General features: G+C 41.3%; 1 protein-coding gene, 1 long non-coding RNA gene, 1 other non-coding gene and 1 pseudogene across 19 annotated transcripts in view; 1 reads left to right on the plus strand and 3 right to left on the minus strand.

Annotated features, from left to right (window-relative positions):
* RALGAPA1 (Ral GTPase activating protein catalytic subunit alpha 1) overlaps positions 1–20,908 on the minus strand; it is a 275,889-nt gene that overhangs the window by 251,872 nt on the left and 3,109 nt on the right. The window contains exon 2 of one of the 17 annotated variants that reach the window (XM_077940901.1): positions 19,278–19,405. The exons of the other annotated variants lie outside the window; for them this stretch is intronic. The gene's annotated coding sequence lies outside the window, so the exon portion shown is untranslated. The remainder of the gene's footprint in view (positions 1–19,277; positions 19,406–20,908) is intronic. 17 annotated transcript variants of the gene reach the window in all.
* LOC114680044 (small nucleolar RNA U13) lies at positions 1,686–1,789 on the minus strand. Its single transcript, XR_003732119.1, has one exon. It is a non-coding gene; the product is annotated as a small nucleolar RNA U13 (small nucleolar RNA).
* LOC144330233 (uncharacterized) lies at positions 3,590–6,831 on the minus strand. Its single transcript, XR_013396219.1, has 2 exons — positions 5,615–6,831; positions 3,590–4,450 (listed from the first exon to the last, which is right to left on the minus strand). It is a non-coding gene; the product is annotated as an uncharacterized LOC144330233 (long non-coding RNA).
* On the plus strand, positions 4,986–5,605 carry LOC106999394 (small nuclear ribonucleoprotein G pseudogene; annotated as a pseudogene).

Here is a 20,908-nt window from a genome sequence, read left to right on the forward strand (position 1 = left end):
TGCATTACACTGAATAAGAAAAATCCTGTTACACTGGGAAGAGAAAATATACTTTGAAACAACAGAGGATAAAGGCAGAGGAAGTTAATTCTAAATGCACTGTATAGCTCATGTTCTCAAACTGCGAGTGAAGGATGAGTGTTTTTGTTTTTGTTTTTAAATTCCAATTTGTCACAGACCAACGCTTTACGATAAATGTATTACTAGAAAATAAGGTGAAAAGCACCAGGATTGATCTACACCCCATTTCATAAGAAAAGTCCACTAATCACGTGCTTGGATATCACAGTACTGTCAAACTGAGATGACCCACTGAGATGACCTTCTCAACATACTCAATTTCCATAATTAAGCTGTTGCAGACCTGTAATAACAGTCAGTAAACTAGTACCAGTTTGTGGACTACATTTTGAGTAATAGTATTGACTATGGGAAGAAGGAATGGGCCAGGCGCAGTGGCTCATGCCTGCAATCCCAGCACTTTGGGAGGCTGAGGTGGGTGGATCACTTGTGCTCGCTCAAGAGTTTGAGACCATCTCAACAAAAAAATACAAAAAATTAGCTGGGCGTGGTAGTGCACAACTGTGGTTCCAGCTACTCGGGAGGCTGAGGTGGGAGAATTGCTTGAGCCTGGGAGGCAGAGGTTGTAGTGAGCTGAGATTTTGCCACTGCACTCCAACCTGGGTGACAGAGTGAGATCTTGTCTCACAAAGAAAAAAAACATAAGAGAAGGAATGATACAGTTTCTTTTTCTTTTTTTTTTTTTTTTTGAGACGGAGTCTGGCTCTGTCGCCCAGGCTGGAGCGCAGTGGTGCGATCTCGGCTCACTGCAAGCTCCGCCTACCGGGTTCACGCCATTCTCCTGCCTCAGCCTCCTGAGTAGCTGGGACTACAGGCACCCGCCATCGCGCCCGGCTAATTTTTTGTATTTTTAGTAGAGACGGGGTTTCATCGTGGTCTCGATCTCCTGACCTTGTGATCCGCCGCGGCGTGAGCCACCACGCCCGGCGCTACAGAGTTTCAGTGTGTAGGCTGAACAGCCTTGATAGTGGTGCTGGAGGTAAGAAATAAAGAAATATGTTCCTGTTATGAATTTGCCAGTAAAACAGGGTTTTAAAAAGTAGAGTGATACAGTCAGAGAAGTGGCATCATCTCCATTTCTGAAATCTTGATTAAAATCTGTTTACCAGCCGGGCACAGTGGCTCTGGCCTGTAATCACACCACTTTGGGAGGCTGAGGTGGGCGGATCACGAGGTCAGGAGGTCACGAGGTCAGAGATTGAGACCATCCTGGCTAACCCCGTCTCTACTAAAAAATACAAAAAGTTAGCCAGGTGTGCTGGCGGGCGCCTTAGTCCCAGCTACTTGGGAGGTTGAGGCAGGAGAACGGCATGAACCCCGGGAGGTGGAGGTTGCAGTGAGCCGAGATCACACCACTGCATTCCAGCACTCTGTTTAAAAAAAAAAAATCTGGTTACCTAATCCATAAAGTATCTCTCCACAGTATCTCTCACAAACACTAGTTCTTTTCTATTTACCTTGCTATTAAATCAAAATTTTAAGGTTGAGGTCTAATATCTTCATTTTTAAAAGCTAGAAGGACCACTGCCTTCCACTTGCCTGCATTCATGTCTGTGCTCTTATCCTAACTGCTTTTCCTTCATGTCTTTTTTTAAAAAAAATCATATCAGATGGATAATGTGCCAACATCATAAAAAGGTTTGTGGGAGGTACATCTCATATATGAATGTGAAAACCCAATCATCACGCTTATGAACTACAAAAGGCTCTCTTCCTTCACTTCTATCTATTGAAATTCTAATCATCATCTTCCAAGGCACAGATCAAATGTCACTGCCCCATGAAGCTTTCTCTGAGCCACTCATTTAGATATGATTCTTCTCTTTTATACTCATAACATGTTTCATATTTGACATGATTCTCTTTTACGATACCATTAACTCTTTTACTCCTTTGCAGTTACCCAAAATTTAGCAAAGTACTGTATCTATTCATTCAAATGGTTCTCAAACTATCTGTGAAGATCAGATCAGATAGAGATCAGATCAGATCCATCATTTTCACATTTCAAGGAACAAGATGCAAGCAAGAACGGGTAATTATTTTTATTAAACACATTTCATAAGAAATGGCGTATTTACAGTAAGTAGCTTATCCCTAAGAACAATTGATGGAAAAGGGAAGACGACTAGGAAACTTGAAGCTACCAACTTAAAAGAATTCACATATAAAAATAACAAATTTTTGGTAACACAAACACACCTCTTATCCTAGTTATTCTATTTTAGGTTTGGGTGGAAAAGGAAAGAGTAATCGTTGCTAGGTGACTTCCTTGCATTTTTTGAAATAAATATCAACAAGAAATTTTATTTCCTTTCATTCATTTAATTCTCCTTTGTTTTCTAACACATAGCTTAAATAATTTTCTAATTTGCCCATTTCTTTTTTTCTTTTCTTTTTTTGAGACAGGGTCTTGCTGCAGCCTCGACCTCCTGGGCTCGTGATTCTCCTGCCTCAGTCTCCCAAGTAGCTGGGACAACAGGTACATGTCACCACGCCCAGCCAATTAAAAAAAAAAGTTGTAGAGATGGGGGTCTAATTATGTCTCCCAGGCTGGTCTCAAACTCCTGGGCTCAAGCAATCCTCCTGCATTGGTCTCCCAGAATGCTGGGATTACAAGTGTGAGTCACTGCACCCAGACCCTAATTTACCCATTTCTAATAAAGACTGAGACAGAAGTATAGAATTTAAACCACATCAAGATCACTCAGGGATTTCTACTCAGTATTTTATTTTATTTTATTTATTTTTGAGATGGAGTCTCACACTGTTGCCCGGGCTGGAGTGCACTGGTGCGATATCAGCTCAATGCAACTTCAGCCTTCTGGATTCAAGCAATTCTCCTGTCTCAGCCTCCTCAGTAGCTGAGATTACAGGCATCCACCACCACGCCCAGCTAATTTTTTGTATTTTTAGTAGAAATGGGATTTCATCATGTTGGCCAGCCTGGTCTCAAACTCCTGACCTCGTGATTTGCTTGCCTCAGCCTCCCAAAGTGCTGGGATTACAGGTTTGAGCCACTGCATCTGGTACTCAATTTGGTTTTTTTTCTTTTTTTTTTTTTTTTAAGACGGAGTCTTGCTCTGTCCCCCTGGCTGGAGTGCAGTGGCGCGATCTCGGCTCACTACAAGCTCCGCCTCCCGGGATCACGCCATTCTCCCGCCTCAGCCTCCTGAGTAGCTGGGACTACAGGCGCCCGCCACCGCGCCCGGCTAATTTTTTGTATTTTTAGTAGAGACGGGGTTTCACCGTGGTCTCGATCTCCTGACCTTGTGATCCGCCCGCCTCGGCCTCCCAAAGTGCTGGGATTACAGGCGTGAGCCACCGCGCCCGGCCCTCAATTTGTTTTTTTAAGAACAAATTCTACTTCTTAACGTTAAGCAAGTCACAACATCGCTGATTCAATTTTATTTCCTTAAGGTTCCTATGAAAAGTCAAATGATGTTTGAACTTTTTCTGTAAACTGTGGTTCAAATTCATTTTTTCATTCATATTTGAGGTATTATTATTTTTATTTTATATACAGTTAAACTGAAGATCAAAAGTTTTATTTAAAAACAGTGGTTCATGCCTGTAATCCTAGTGCTTTAGGAGGCTAAGGCAGGAGGATTACTTGAGGCCAGGAGTTCAAGACCAGCCTGGGCAACATAGTGAGGGGTGGAGAAGCTGCCCAATTCACAAATTCTTTGTTCAATTAAACTCTGTTTTAATTTGTCTAAAGTTTTTAACAAGGAAGATTATCTTATAACCTCTGCCATAATGTCATAAATATTTTTCAGCTAAAGTCCTGTTTTATATATTTGTTTGTTTATGAACACATTTCTTTGCACCGATACTTAAGACAACCCAAGGAATGCTGACTTTACATGTCTTTTCTACCACTGTCAGTTGCTTGCTCACGAGTTGCTCACAAAACAGCAATTTTGCTCCCCTCCAACCTAATATATTCATCATGAACTAAATAATATTTACTGAACACTGATTATATGCCAGGCACTATGCTAAGTCTAGGAATATGAACATGAAGACACACATCTGCCCTCAGAAAGACATGTAAATAAATAAATATGTCGTAATAAAAAAAATCAAATTACTAGAGGGAAAGATGCATAGTGTACAAAAAGCTCCTATACCCACATGATAGGGAAGACTTCATAGAGGCTATCTATAGATTCTGCCCTGAGATTTTAAAGAAGAGTAGAAGCTTTCAGATATAAGGGTAATGGGAAGGCAGTGGCAGTCTGGTATCATAAATATCATTAGCTATGGCACAGGCATCACAGACTGTACATGTAAAGGATCTAGAACGCACCCTCCTTATAAGAATCTAATGCCTGATTGGTAGTGGCTCAGGACTATAATCCCAGCACTTTGGGAGGCCAAGGTGGGCGGATCACTTGAGGTCAGGAGTTCAAGACCACACCACCCTGGGCAACATGGTGAAATTCCATTTCTACTAAAAATACAAAAAGAGTCAGGGGTGGTGGCACATGCCTGTTGCCCCAGCTACTAGGGAGGCTGAGGCAGGAGAATCACTTGAACCCAGAGGGTGTAGGTTGCAGTGAGCCAAGATCGTCCCACTGCACTACAGCCTGGGTGACAGAGCAAGACCCTGTCTCAAAAAAAAAAACAAAAAACAAAAAACTAATGCCTGATGATCTTCTGAGGTGGAACAGTGTTATCCCGAAACTATTCCTCACCCCCACTGTCTGTAGAAAGACGGTCTTCTATGAAACTGGTCCCTGGTGTCAAAAAGTCTGGGGACCACTGATATAAAGAGTTAGAACAAAAGAGAGCTGGAGGACAGAACACCAGAAAATATCAACATTAAAGGTAGGATTTGGTGATTTGGTTACATAAGAAAAGTCTGGTCAAACACAAAACACCAGGGCCATCACAGGAGCATGAGTGAAGCCACAAATTACATTTCACAGCAGCTCTGGGCCCATGAAGTAGTCAACACGAGCAAAGCTCACCCTCCCGAGTTGAAAAAAATGTATAGACAAGCTAGAATTGGCCGGGTGCAATGGCTCATGCCTGTAATCCGAGCACTTTGGGAGGCCAAGGAGGTGGATCACTTGAAGCCGGAGTTTGAGATCAGCCTGGCCAACATGATAAACCCCGTCTCTACTAAAAATACACAAATTAGCTGGCATGGTGGCATGCGCCTATGGTCCCAGCTACTCCAGAGGCTGAGGCACAAGAATAGCTTGAACCCAGGAGGCAGAGGTTGCAGTGAGCTGAGATCTCACCACTGCACTCCAGCCTGGGTGATGGAGTGAGATTCGTCTCAAAAAATAAACAAAAAACAAAAACAAAAAAAAGAAGTTAGAATGGAAGTTAAACTGTGGCAGACATGTCCAAAGAATATTGTGGGGATCTGACCCCTTTATTAATCTCAAGAGAGATGTGGAGATGGCAACTAGTGGGCAACAATGATACTGGAATGGTGGTAATATGAGGAAATAGTACCAGAGTGTTAGAAACCTTGGAACAGGCCAAGCGCGGTGGTTCACGCCTTTAATCCCAGCACTTTGGGAGGCCGAGGAGGGCGGATTACTTGAGGTCGGGAGTTCGAGACCAGCCTGGCCAACATGGTGAAACCCCATCTTTATTAAAACTACAACAATTAGCCAGGCATGGTAGTGGGTGCCTGTAATCCCAGCTACTCAGGAGGCTGCAGTGGGGGAACTGCTTGAACTGGGGAGGCAGAGGTTGCAGTGAGCCCAGATCATGCCACTGCACTCCAGCCTAGGCAACAAGATGACACTGTCTAAAAAAAAAAAAAAGAAAAAAGAAAAAGAAAAAAAAGAAACCTTGGAACAAGTATAAATAATGGTTGTTCAGCAGAGAAATTCAAGTCCCCTCTCCAAAGGGTCAATTTTATTATGATGTAAAAATCAGCTCATGTACATTTTCATATGAAACTTTTTGTTGAACTTTTGTAACAGAAGTGTGCAAAAGGGTAATTGCTTAAATGGAATAGTAGCGTGGTTATTTAAGTGTATCAAATACAGTGAACATGAGAAGTTAAAAGAGCAGTTTCATTATCTATTAAAAGACCTTAAAATGGTAGCAAGAGGTGAAGCAGTCTTAAGATGATAAGCCAGGTATCAAAGTCCTTGATAAACTTAATGAAGTGACCCAGGAGGTTGAGAAATAAGAGCAGTGACAAAGTTTGAAAGATGGTGTGCTCAAGACGCATGCACCCCAAAGCAAGATGAATTTTCAGATGGGTGCTGAAGTATAATAGCAGCAACAGAGGCATAACAGTAGCAATATTACAATAGTAGGAAGTCTGACTTCTTCAGGCATAGGAGAATCCATCACTTATTAGAGTAGGGATACAAGGGGATCTGCATCTTCAGAGGAGAATTAGAATTCAGATAAGGGCATATGTAACATATGTCTTTCAACTTAACGTGCAAAGTATTTACATTAAAAAAGTATAATCCCAGCACTTTGGGAGGCCGAGGTGGGTGGATCACCTTAAGTCAAAAGTTCAAGACCAGACTGGCCAACATGGCAAAACCCTGTCTCTACTAAAAATACAAAAAAATTAGCCGGGCATTGGTGGCAGGGGCCTGTAATCCCAGCTACAGGGGCCTGTAATCCCAGCTACTCGGGAGGCAGAGGCAGGAGAATCGCTTGAACCTGGGAGGCGGAGATTGCAGTGAGCTGAGGTCGTGCTACTGCACTCTAGCCTGGGAGACAAGAGCGAAACTCCGTTTCAAAAAAAAAAAAAAAAAAGTATGGGCCGGGCGCGGTGGCTCACACCTGTAATCCCAACACTTTGGGAGGCCGAGATGGGCAGATCACAAGGTGAGGAGATTGAGACCATCCTGGCTAACACAGTGAAACCCCGTCTCTACTAAAAATACAAAATATTAGCCGGGCGTGGTGGAGGGTACCTGTAGTCCCAGCTACTCGGGAGGCTGAGGCAGGAGAATGGCGTGAACCCAGGAGGTGGAGCTTGCAGTGAGCCTATATCATGCCACTGCACTCCAGCCTGGGCAACAGAGCGAGGCTCCGTTTCAAAAAAAAAAGAAGTATGCATTTGCAACAGTGTCACCTAAAAATCATTTCTATAAGAAACATCTTGAAGAATGTTATTATGCTGCTTTGTTTTTTATATAATTCAAGTACTTCAACACTTAGCTGAAAAGGTAGGCTAGGATCAGATAATAGATTGTCTTAAATACTGGCCAAGGATTTTGTACTGTATTACGTAGGCAACGTGAAGCCATGGAGAGTTTTAGAGCAGTTAGTGACGTGCTCTTTTGGTTTTTTTTAAAGAGTCTTGCTCTGTTGCTCAGACTGGAGTACAGTGGCATGATTTCGGCTCACTGCAACCTCTGCTTCCTGGGTTCAAGAGATTCTCCTGCCTCAGTCTCCCAGGTAGCTGGGATTACAGGTGCCTGCCACCATACCCAGTTATTTTTTGTATTTTAAGTAGAGACGTGCTTTCACCATGTTGGCCAGGCTGGTCTCAAACTCCTGACGTCAAGTGATCCACCCACCTTGGCCTCTCAAAGTACTGGGATCATAGGTGTGAACCACCATGCCCGGCTAGTGACATGCTCTTAATGTCCTTTAGAAAGATTGCTACAGGACCTGGTTGGGTATGGTGGCTCACACCTGCAATTCTAGCACTTGGGGAGGCCAGGGCAGGTGGATTGCTTGAGGCGCAGAGTTCAAAACCAGCCTGGCCAACATGGTGAAACCCCATCTCTATTAAAAATACAAAAGCTAGCAGGGCATGGCGGTGCATGCCTGTAATCCCAGCTACTCAGGAGGCTGAGACATGAGAATTGCTTGAACCTGGGAAGTAGAGGTTGCAGTGAGTCCATGCCCCTGCACTCCAGCCTGGGCAACAGAGTGAGACCCTGTCTCAAAAAAAAAAAAAAAAAAAGAAAGAAAGAAAACAAAAGAAAAGAAAGGAAAAGAAAAGAAAAGAAAAGAAAAGAAAAGAAAAGAAAAGACAGATTGTGACAGGACCATGTAAGAGATTCAAGAAGAAGAAAAAAAAAAAAGACCTGCATAGGGAGATCAACTAGTAAGTTGCTGCAAAAGTTCAAGCAAGAAACAATAAATATTTAAACTAAAGAAATGATGGAAGAACAGAGAAAAAAGGAACAGATTCAAATATTATTATAAAGCCAGAAAAGAACAGGAGTGGGCTGGGAGATGTGAAGTTGCCCCACAGACATTTCAAACTCCAGCTGGAGTCTCAACATAAATTATTTATCTTTTTCTACCACATTGTTAAAGATGAAAGTTTCTTGTCTTAGTAACCTATGACGAGAGGATGGTGATGCCATTTATTAAAGTAGACGTATTAATCACCTATTCTGCTATTTTCTCCAAGGTCTAGTTCTATGATGTGTACCCTTCAGTGAGAAGAGACATTAGATCACACACACACACACACACACACACACACACACACAGAGTGAATAAATTTAGAATTAAAAAAAGTTTTAACCAAAAACAGTAACAACAAATGGATGCTTTCTTTTCTAAGATACTGAAAGCTTGTAACCCAACACATTTCTCTTTCCACCCTAGGTACCAGGAAATCTAAGAACCAAATTCAATGCCTTATTGCTGTAATCAGCTCATCTCTGAAAACTGATGTTTCCTTTAAGTGATAGCTATTCAGTTGTTGCTTGTTTTATCATTAATTGTTCTATTCCACATTTTATTCAATCCTATAAGCCACGTAAAATCCTTCAGATGCAATAAAATCCTTAATAAACAAAATGTTAATACAATGACAATTTACAATATTTGAAAAAGCTTGTTCTATTAAGGTCAATCAGTAACACTGTTTATGTCAATAATCTGCAAAGTAAATCAATTCTTCATAAATACATAAAGCAGTTCAATGAGGTCAAATTCATTTTTCAAATCAGACAGATTCAAATTAAAGAACATATATTACATTATATACAAATTAAAGAATGTTAAAGCATCTAATGTCATGCATACAGGATTACTTACTAACACTGTACATCAAACTCTTTAAAAATAATCAAGTTTGGCTGGGCACAGTGGCTCACGCCTATAATCCCAGCACTTTGGGAGGTCGAGGCAGTCAGATAACTTGAGCTCAGGAGTTCAAGACCAGCCAGAGCAACACAGGGAAAATCCCCATCTCTATATAAATTTATTTTATATATATCTGAATATATGTGCGCACACACACACACATATAGTTAGTTGGTTTATTTTTATAGGCAGGTTACAGTTCACACATTCTTAGATTTTCAGCCAAATCTGATAATCCATACTATTTTTTTTGTTTTTTTGTTTTGTTTTGTTTTGAGACAGAGTCTCACTCTATTACTCAGGCTGGAGTGCAGTGGCGCCATGTGGGCTCACTGCAAGCTCCGCCTCCCGGATTCTCCTGCCTCAGCCTCCCGAGTAGCTGGAACTACAGGCGCCCGCCACCATGCCCGGCTAATTTTTTTGTATTTTTAGTAGAGAAGGGGTTTCACCGTATTAGCCAGGATGGTCTCGATCTCCTGACCTCGTGATCTGCCCACCTCAGCCTCCCAAAGTGCTGGGATTACAGGCATGAGCCACCACACCCAGCCAATCCATACTATTTTTAAGTCATTTATTTAATAAACATATACAATTTATATTTATGTATTACCATTTATACCTACTGAATACTTTCTAAGTAAAGATATTTTACTCAAAAAGATATTTCTTTGTGAACCCATAAATACATTCAAGCTTAGAGAAAGACAAACATTTTTCACTAATCAATTTATGACAACAAATTCCTTCTCTAAATATAAAAAAGTAAAAAATGGGGACAAAGTTGTTTGGTATAAAGCCAATGTTCAGTCTCCTTTATTTAAGAGAACCTCTTATTATCAGCAACTGATGTCCAGTGTCTTGAAAACTGTTGCTTTTTCCGTGTGTGTTATTTTAATTGTTTCAGCATGTATAGACATCAGGTGAGGAAAGTGATTCCTGAAAGACAGCAAACAAACAAGGTATGCCCTATGGCCACTCCAGCTTACTGCCTTAGAACAGCTTCTAAGTCAAGGCGAGAGGAAAGCAAATCCAGGTGGACACAGCAAATTCCATGAATTAAGAAAGTGAAGCCGAGCACCCAGGAAGACCAAGGCAATCAGAGTTCACAGAACACAGCACCAAGGAGGAGACAGCTACACACAGAGAGAATCCAGGAGACTACAGAGAGTCCCCTTTAAGTATGATGATAGTATACTTATGAGGAAACTACTCAAGACAGAAGAACCATGCTGAAGTATTGGAGGGAGCAGTACCAGGTGCTCACACAGGACTGGGAACAGTGCTTGTTCCCAAAGGCTGGACTATAAAAATAAAATCTCATAATTCGTAGGGCATTGGGTCAAATACTGAGGAAGGTATTGCCTTATACTAGACAATAATTAACCCAAAATGGACCCACCCAACAAATCATAAAAGCAAGACCCAAAATAATAAAACTGTTTTCAAATAACTTAACTGTATCCCGGAAAAAAGCTCAAGAATTTATAGCCACCACACACGGTGGCTCACACCTGTAATCCCAGCGCTTTGGGAGGCCGAGGTGGGCAGATCACTTGAGCCCAGGAGCTTGAGGCCAGCCTGGGCAACATGGCAAAACAAAAAAAAAAAAATTAGCTGGGTGTGGTGGCACGCACCTGTAGTCCCCAGCTACTTGGGAGACTGAGGTAGGAGGATCGTTTGAGCCCAGGAGGTCGTGACAGACTGAGATCCTATCTCCAAAAACAAAACGAAACAAAAAAAGAATTTATGGAAATAGAAAAATACCCAAAATATATTGCTTTTATGATTTGCTGGGTGGGTCCAAAATATAAGAAAGTAAAATTCAGAATATCAGATAGCCAAAAGTTACCAGGTACACAAAGAATCAGGAAAACAAACCAGGATAAGGAAGGAGGATAATAAACTGAAATTCTAGAATTGAAAGAGATGTCACAATTAGTAGAGAAGTATATTATTTTAACTGTATTCAATATGTTCAAAAAGTTAAGAAGACACATAGATGATTTAAAACAAGGCCCAAGATGAACTAGATAAAAACTACAATTTCTGAGATAAAAAATCAACTAGACAGAATGGCAGAAGAAAAGATTAGTGAACTTGAAGACATAGCAATAGAAACTATCCAAGATGAAACACACAGAGGAAAAAAATCCAAAACATGAAAAAAATCAGTAAACTATGAGACTTTCCAATATACCAATAATACTTCTTAATAATCTAATATTAATATTCCCTAATACGGTAGTAAATAGAGTTCTAAACGTAAAGGGGGAGAAAGAAGTGAAAAATAATGACCAAAATTTTTCCAAGTTTGATGAAAACTATAAACCCACAAATCCAAGAAGCTCAATGAACCTTATGCCAAGAAATATGAAAAAAACTAACCAAGGTACATGATAATCAAACTCCTCAATATCAGTGATGAAGAGGTCTTAAAAGCACCCAGAAAAGAAAATGACATCTTCCATAAAAAGTAAGATACAGATAATAGCAGACTTCTTATCAGAAACAATACAAACGAGAAGACAGTGGAGTAAAATCTTTAAAGAACAAAGGGAAAAAAGCCATCAACCTAGAATTCTAAAGAGAACAAAAGTATCTTTTTTTTTTGAGATGGAGTCTCGCTCTGTCGCCTAGGCTGGAGTGCAGTGGCGTGATCTCAGATCTTGGCTCTCTGCAACCTCTGCCTCCCGGGTTCAAGCAATACTCCTACCTGAGCCCCCCGAGTAGCTAGGACTACAGGCACCTGCCACCACACTCGGCTAATTTTGTGTATCTTTAGTAGAGATGGGGTTTCACCGTGTTAGCCAGGATGGTCTCGATCTCCTGACCTCGTGATCCACCCACCTCGGCCTCCCAAAAGTATCTTTAAAAAAGAAGCCAAGGGCGGGTGCAGTGGCTCATGCCTGTAAACCCAGCACTTTGGGAGGCTGAGGCGGGAGGATCACAAGGCCAAGAGATCAAAATCATCCTGGCCAAAATGGTGAAACCCCATCTCCACTAAAAATACAAAAAATAGCTGGGCGTGGTGGTGTGCGCCTGTAGTCCCAGCTACTCAGGAGGCTGAAGCAGGAGAATCTCGAACCCAGGAAGCAGAGGTTGCAGTGGGCTGAGATCATGCTACTCACTCCAGCCTGGCGAAAGAGCGAGACTCCGACTCAAAAAAAGAAAAAAAAAGATGCCAAAGTAAAGACTTTTTCAGACAAACAAAAGCATAAAGAATCCATCACATACAGAGGAGGGGGAATAAAGAAAGGTTGGCTAATGCATATAAACATAAAGTTAGTTAGAAGGAAAAAATTCTGTCATTTGATAACATGGTAGGGTGACTATATAGTTAACAATATATTGTATATCTCAAAATAGCTAGAAGAGGCCGGGCGCGGTGGCTCACGCCTGTAATCCCAGCACTTTGGGAGGCCAAGGAGGGAGGGATCACCTGAGGTTGGGAGTTCGAGACCAGCTTACCAACATGGAGAAACCCTGTGTCTACTAAAAATACAAAAGTAGGTGGGTGTGATGGCACATGCCTGTAATCCCAGCTACTTGGGAGGCTGAGGCAGGAGAATTGCTTGAACCCAGGATGCGGAGGTTGCAGTGAGCCGAGATCGCGCCATTGCACTCTAGCCTGGGCAACAAGAGCAAAACTACGTCTCAAAAAAAATTTTAAAAAAGCTAGAAGAGACTTTTTTTTTTTGGAGACAGGGTCTTGCTCTGTCATCCAGGCTAGAGTGCACTGACATGATCACGGCTCACTGCAGCCTCGACCTCCTGGGCTCAAGCAATCCTCCTACCTCAGCCTCTCAAGTAGCTGGGATCACAGGTGGCTGCCACCACATCTGTGTAATTTTTGTACTTTTTGTAGAGGTAGGGTTTTGCCTTGTTGCCCAGGATGGTCTTGAACTCCTGGGCTCAGGCAATCCACCAGCCTCAGCCTCCCAAAGTGCTGGGATTACAGGTGTGAGCCAACACGCGTGGCTTTTTTTTTCCCCCTGAAACAGGGTCTTGGACTGTCGCCCAGGCTAGTGTGAAGGGGCATGAACAAAGCTGACTGTAGGCAGCCTCAATCTCCTGGACTCAAGCAATCCCATCATCTCAGCTTCCTGAAACACTGGGACCACAAGAGCATGCCACAATACCTGGCTAATTTTTTAAATTTCCCGTAGAGACAGGATCTTGCATTGTTGTCCAGGCTGGTCTCAAACTCCTGGGCTCAAGCAATTCTCCTGCCTTGATCTCCCAAAGTGCTGGAATTCCAGGCATTATCTACCATGCCCAGCCTGTAAGAGAAGACTCGAAATGTTTCCAGCACAAATAAATAATAAATGTTCAAGGTGGTGAATATCCTAAATACCTGGATTCGAGCACAATATATTGTATGCATGTATCAAAATGTCACATGTATCCCATAAATACGTACAAATTATGTATCCAAAAAAAATTTTTTTAAGAATCTATTACCAGCAGATCATCATCACAGAAAAAAATGTTAAAGGCAGTCCTTCCCACAGAAACAAAATTATACTGAATAGAAATATCGGCTGGGCATGGTGGCTTATGCCTGTAATCCCAGCACTTTGGGAGGCCCAGGCAGGCGATCACTTGGGGCCACGAGTTCGAAACCAGTCTCGCCAACACAGCAAACTTCATCTCTACTAAAAATACAAAAAAAAAAAAGAAATTAGCCAGGTGTAGTGGCACATGCCTGTAATCCCAGCTATTTTGCAGGCTGAGGCACAAGAATCGCTTGAACTCAGGAGGTGGAGGCAGTAGTGAGCCAAGATTGCACCATTGCACTCCAGACTGGGCGACAGAGCAAGGCTCTGTCTCAAAAAAAAAAAAAAAAAAAAGTATGCAAAGAAATGAAGAGCACTGGAAATGGTACTACATGGGTAAATATGAGACTTTTTATTATTTAAAAATCTTTAAAAGATCACTGCTTGTTTAAACAAAATAATGTAGTGTATGGCTGATAACAGGATAAGTAAAATATATGACAACAAAAGCATAAAAGTTGGGTGGAGAAATGGAATTAGATTCTTATAAGGTTCTTATACTACATGGGAAGTGGTATAATATCACTTAAAGGTGTATACTCTGGCAAGTTAAAGATGTATACCACAAGCTGAGCACGGTGGCTCACATGTAATTCTAGCACTTCAGGAGGCTGAGGAGGGCAGATCACCTGAGGTCAGAAGTTCGAGACCAGCCTGGCCAACATGGGGAAACCCCATTTCTACTAAAAATACAAAAATAAACCGGGCATGGTGATGCGTGCCTGTAATCCCAGTTACTTGGGAAGCTGAGGCAGGAGAATCACTCGAACCTGGGAGGCGGAGGTTGCAGTGAGCCAAGATTGCACACTGCACTCCAGCCTGGGTGACAGAGCGAGACTCAGTCTCGGAAAACAAAACAAAACAAAAATAGATGTACACTATAAATCATAAAGCAATCACTGAAATAATAAATCAAGGGAAAAGAATCATAAAATTTGCTCAACTAATTCAAAAGAAGGGAGAAAAAAGGGAACTAAGGAACAGACAGGTCAAACAGAAAACCAACAGAAAGATGACAAACTCAAACCTAACCATATCAACAATCATGTTAAATGTACCTATCCAAACATCTCGATTAAAAGGCATAATTAGGTTAGATAAAAAAAGACCCAACCATATGCTGCCAACAATATAAACCCACTTCAAATATAAAAACACAAGTAGATTTAAAAGATGGGAATATATATATCCTGCTAACACTAATCAAATGAAAGTCGCAATGGCTATATTAATATCAAAGTAGATTCCAAAGCAAAGATTATTACCAGGGAGAAAGGTATCATTTCAAAATGATAAAGGAGTCAATTCATCAAAAAGAAATAATCCTAAAGGTTTAGACAACCAATGACAGAGCTTCAAAATATATGAAGCAAATACTGATAGAAGTTCAAAAGAAAATCGACAAAACCCACAATTACAGTGAGAAACTTCAACACTCTTCTCTGAATACTTGATGAAAACAACCAGACAGAAATTCATTAAGGACAGAGAAGACTTGAACAACACTAACAAGCAACTCGTCCTAATTGACATTTTTCAAACACTTAACCCACCAAGAGCAGAATATATATTCCTTTCAAGTGCATAAAGGAAATTTATCAAGTTAAAACATCTCTGGACCATCAAACAAATTTCATTAACTTTTAAATAATTCGGGTCACAAAAAACAATGTTTTCTAACTACAATGGAATTGAATTTGAAATCAATAACCAAAAGGTATCTGAATAATCTACAAATATTTGAAGTTAAAGAACAGACTTGTATATAACCCATGGATTAAAAAACTCAAAAGGAAAGTTAGAAAGTATTTTGGAAATAAATGAAAATGAAAATACAAAATATCCTAAGTTGTGAGATGCTAGTTAGGGGAAAATTTTTATCACTAAATGCCTATAGTAGAAAGAAGAACAGTTTCAAATCAATAACCACAGTTTACCATTTATGAAACTACAAAAAGAGCAAATTAAACTAAACTAAGCAGAAGAAAGAAAATAACAAAGACTGCTGGGCATGGTAACTCATGCCTGTAATCCCGGCATTTTGGGAGGCCGAGGCATGTGGATCACTTGAGGTCAGGAGTTTGAGACCAGCCTGGCCAGCATGGTAAAACCTCGACTCTACTAAAAATACAAAAATGAGCCAGGCGGGGTGGCGCACGCCTGTAGTCCCAGCTACTCGGAAGGCTGAGGCGGAGAATCGCTTGAACCCGGGAGGCAGAGGTTGCAGTGAGGCAAGATTGTGCCACTGCACTCCAGCCTGGGTGACAAGAGCGAAACTCTGTCTCCTACCTCCCGCCTACAAAAATAAAAAAGAAAATAGCAAAAACCAAAGCAGATATCAAGGAACCTAAACACACACACACACACACACACACACACACACACACACACACACAGAAAAATCAATAAAACCAAAAGATGGTTCTTTAGAAGATCAATAAAAGTGGTAAGACTCTAGTCAGGCTGATCAGGAAAAGAAAGACAAATTATCAGACAAGAAATGAGAAAGATAACATCACCATGGGTCCTACTACATATATACATACACACACACATTTGAGAGTCCCGCTCTGTTGCCCAGGCTGGAGTACAGTGGCATAATCTCAGCTCACTGCAACCTCTGCCTCCTGGGTTCAAGTGATTCTCCTGCCTCAGCCTCCCTAGTAGCTGGGACTACAAGCATGAGCCACAAGGTCCGGCTACTTTAGTATTTTTAGTTCAGACAGGATTTCAGCATGTTGGTCAGGCTGGTCTCCAACTCCTGACCTCAAGTGATCCACCAGCCTTGCCCTCCCAAGTGCTGGGATTACAGGCATGAGCCACTACGCTCGGACATGAATCCTATCATATTAAAAGGATAATAAGAGAGTATAATGAATAATTTATACCTATAAATTTGACAACTTAGATGAAATCTTGTTTATGACAAACTCAAACCTAACCATATCAACAATCATGTTAAATGTACCTATCCAAACATCTCGATTAAAAGGCATAATTAGGTTAGATAAAAAAAGACCTTTTTCTGTTTCAACAGAAACAGAAAAGCATTCAATAAATCCAACATCTATTCCTGGGAAACCCTCAGCCAACCAGGAATAGAATGAAACTCTCTAAACCTGATAAAGGGCATCTACAAAAAACCTACAGTTAGTATCATACTATACAGTGAAAAAAAATCAATCGATTGCTTTACCCCTAAGATCAAGAACGAGATGAGACTGCCCACTCTCATTACTTCTAGTATATGTCATACTGGAGGTTCTAGTCACTTCAGTAAGGCAAGAAAAAGAAACAAAAGGCATCCAGATTGGAAAGGAAGAAGTAAAACTATATTTTTAGACTGATTCTCTATGAAAAATATCCAAAAGAATCTACAAAAAACTAACAGAACTTGCTGGGCACTGTAGCTCACACCTGTAATCCCAGGACTTTGGGAGGCCGAGGCGGGTGGATCACGAGGTCAGGAGTTCAAGACCAGCCTTACCAACATGGTGAAACCCTGTCTCTAGTACAAATACAAAAATCAGCCAGCCTTCGTGGTGCGTGCCTGTAATCCCAACCACTCAGTAGGCTGAGGCAGGAGAATTGCTGAACCTGGGAGGCGGAGGTTGCAGTGAGCCAAGATCATCCCACTGCACTCCAGCCTGGGCGACAGAGTGAGACTCTGTCTCAAAAAAATAAATAAATAACAAAACTAAGTCAGTTCAGCAGGTTTGTAGGACATAAGCTCAATATACACAAATCAATGGTATTTCCCGATATGAGATCCAATCAGAAATAGATATAAAGGTAACATTTATAAAAGATCAAAGTAGAAAATATTTAGGGATAAGTTTGACAAAAGATGTGTAAGACCTGCACACTGAACTACAAAACACTGCTGAGAGAAATTAAAGAAGTCTTAAGTAGGTGGAGAAACGCCTTGTTCATGAATCAGTGTATTCAATATTGTCAATTTTCCCAAACTGATCTATAGATTCAACATAATCCCAATCAAAATCCCAATAGGTTTTTTGGTGGTGGTGGTGGCGGGTTTTTAAGAAATTGACCACCTTTTAAAAAAAAAAAAAAAGACAGAGTGTCAGTCACTGTGTCACCCAAGCTGGAGTGCAGTGGTGCCATCACAGCTCATTGCAGTCTCGACCTTCCAGGCACACGTGATCCTCTCACCTCAGCCTCCCAGGTGGCTGGGATCCCAGGCACACACTACCAAGCTCAGCTTTTTTTCTTTTTCTTTTTCCTTTTTGGAGAGATGGGGTTTCAGCATGTTGTCCAAGCTCAAGCTGGTCTCAAACTCCTAGGCTCAAGCAATCTGCCCACCTCAGCCTCCCAAAGTGCTGGGATTACATGTGTGAGCCACCACACCAAGCTCAACAAATTTTAAAGTTCATATGGAAATGTAAAGGACCTGGCATTTGGGAAAAAAAAGAAACTTTGAAAAGGAAGAACAAAGTGGGAGGGACAACACTACTTGATTTCAAGATTTATTATAAAGTTACAGTAATCAAACACTGTGGTACTGGCACCAACGAAGATAAACAGATCACTGGAACAAAATAGAGTCCAGAAATAGGCCCATACATATTTCTGGAAAACTAAGTTTTGGCAAAAGTACAAAGGCAATTCAGTAAAGATAGTCTTTTTCAACAAACAGAGCTGGAACAACTGGATATCCAAATGCAAAAACATAAACTTCAAGCCACCTCATACCATAGCTTAAAACTCAAGATGAATCACAGAGCAAAATAGATCCTAAAACTGTAAAACTTCTAGAAAAAAGCAAGAAGAAAATCTTTGTGAGCATGGGTTAGGCAAAGATTTTAGATACAAAATCAAAAAGCAAAAACCATAAAGAAAAAATTGACATATAGACAATAAAAATTAAGCATTTCTGCTTCTTCAAAGAAACTTCTTCAAAGAAAACTTTAAGAGAATGAAGAGACAGTCCAAAGACTGGGAAAAAAAACTTTGCAAATCATGTGTCTGATAAATCTGTATCCAGAATATAAAGAACTTTCTTTTTCCTTTTTTGAGAGTCTCACTCTATCACCCAGGCTGGGGTGCAGCTGCACAATCTCGGCTCACTGCAAACTTCCACCTCCCAGGTTCAAGCAATTCTGCCGTCTCAGCCTCCTGAATAGCTGGATTACAGGCGTGTGCTACCACACCTGGTTATTTTTAGTAGAGACGGGGTTTCACCATGTTGGCTGGGCTGGTCTCGAACTCCTGACCTCAAGTGAGCCACCTGCCTCGGCCTTCCAAAGTGCAGAGATTACAGGCATGAGTCACTGCACCTGGCCTAAAGAACTTTCAAAACTGAATTAAGAAAGCAAAAAACTTAATTAAAAAACATGTAAAAGATGTAAACACAAACTCATCAAAGAAGTTATACAATGGCAAACAAGTACAATAAAAAGATATCTGATGCCTGGCACAGTGGCTCACGCCCACCTGTAATCCCAACATTTTGGGAGGCCAAGGTGGGCCGATCACCTGAGTTCAGGATTTCAAGACCAGCCTGGCCAACACAGCAAAACCCCATCTCTACTAAAAGTACAAAAATTAGCCAGGCATGGTGGTACCCACCTGTAATCCCAGCTACTTGGAGGCTGAGGCAGGAGAATTGCTTGAACCCAGGAGGTGGAGGGTGAGGTGAGCTGAGATCTCGCCACTGCACACTGCACTCCAGCTTGGGAGACAGGGCAAGACTCCATCTCAAAAAAAAAAAAAGAGATTTGGTATCAAGGAACTACTAATTATAACTAGTACACACTTAAGAGTGGCTGAGTGGCTGAAATTAAGACTGGCCATACTGATTGGTGCTGGTGGTGCATATGTGTAGGAACTGGAACTCTCATCATTGCTGGTGAGTATGTAAAATGGTGAAAAACAATTTGACCATCTCTTACAAAGCTAAATGTACAACTGCCATATGATCCGGACATTTCAATCCTAGGTATTTATCCAAGAGAAATAAAGCATAGGTCTTTCACAGCAGCTTTATTTGTAACAGCCAAGAACAACCCATATTTCCATCAACAAGTGAATGGATTTAAAAACTGTGAATAATGGCGGGTGCGATGGCTCACACCTATAATCCCAGCACTTTGGGAGGCTGAGGCAGGCGGATCATGAGGTCAGGAGTTCAAGACCAGCCTGACCAACATGGTGAAACCCTATCTCTACTAGAAATAAAAAAAAAAGGCCGGGCACGGTGGCTCATGCCTGTAATCCCAGCACTTTGGGAGGCTGAGGCAGGTGGATTGCCTGAGCTCAGGAGTTCAAAACCAGCCTGGGCAACACAGTGAAACCCCGTCTCTACTAAAATACAAAAAAAAAAAAAAAAAAATTAGCCTGGCATGGTGGCGCGGCGCCTGTAATCCCAGCTACTCAAGAGGCTGAGGCAGTGGTTGCAGTGAGCCAAGATCACGCCTGGGTGACAGAGTGAGACTCCATCTCAAAAAAAAAAAAACAGAAGAAATCAAACATAAAATGACCGTACAGGATAATTCCATTTATATACTGTATAATCCCATTTATATAAAACCCTAGATAATGCAAACTAATCTAGGGTGACAGCAGATTACTGGTTGCTCAGGAAAGGTGGGAGAGTGCAACTAGGATGGGAGAAAGATATTACAAAGGGGCATGAGAAAACTTTGGGAGGTTATACATACTTACATATATACACACACACACACACACACACACACACACACACGCGCATATTTTTTTTCTTTTTTTTTTTTTTCTGAGAGGGAGTCTCGCTCTGTTGCCCACGCTGGAGTGCAGTAGCGTGATCTTGACTCACCACAACCTCCGCCTCTGGTGTTCACGCAATTCTCCTGCCTCAGCCTCCCAAGTAGCTGGGACTACAGGTGCGTGCCACTATGCCTGATTTTTAATAGAGACGGAGTTTCACTGTGTTGGCCAGGCTGGTCTTGAATTCCTGACGTCGTGATCCGCCCACCTCAGCCTCCCAAAGTACTGGGATTACAGGCGTGAGCTACGGCACCCAGCTGATTATACATATATTATCCTGATTGTCACTATCTATATATTGGATATTTTAAATCTTTGTTATTCGTGAGATATGCATATGTAAAAATTATTCAATTATGTACTTTAAATATGTGCAATTGACTATGTGCCAATTATACCTCAATAAAGCTGTCAGAATTATTTAACAATAAATAATATATTTTTAGCTAAATAAG

The sequence above is a fragment of the Macaca mulatta genome, chromosome 7, assembly GCF_049350105.2.
Source record: "Macaca mulatta isolate MMU2019108-1 chromosome 7, T2T-MMU8v2.0, whole genome shotgun sequence".
Classification (NCBI taxonomy): domain Eukaryota; kingdom Metazoa; phylum Chordata; class Mammalia; order Primates; family Cercopithecidae; genus Macaca; species Macaca mulatta.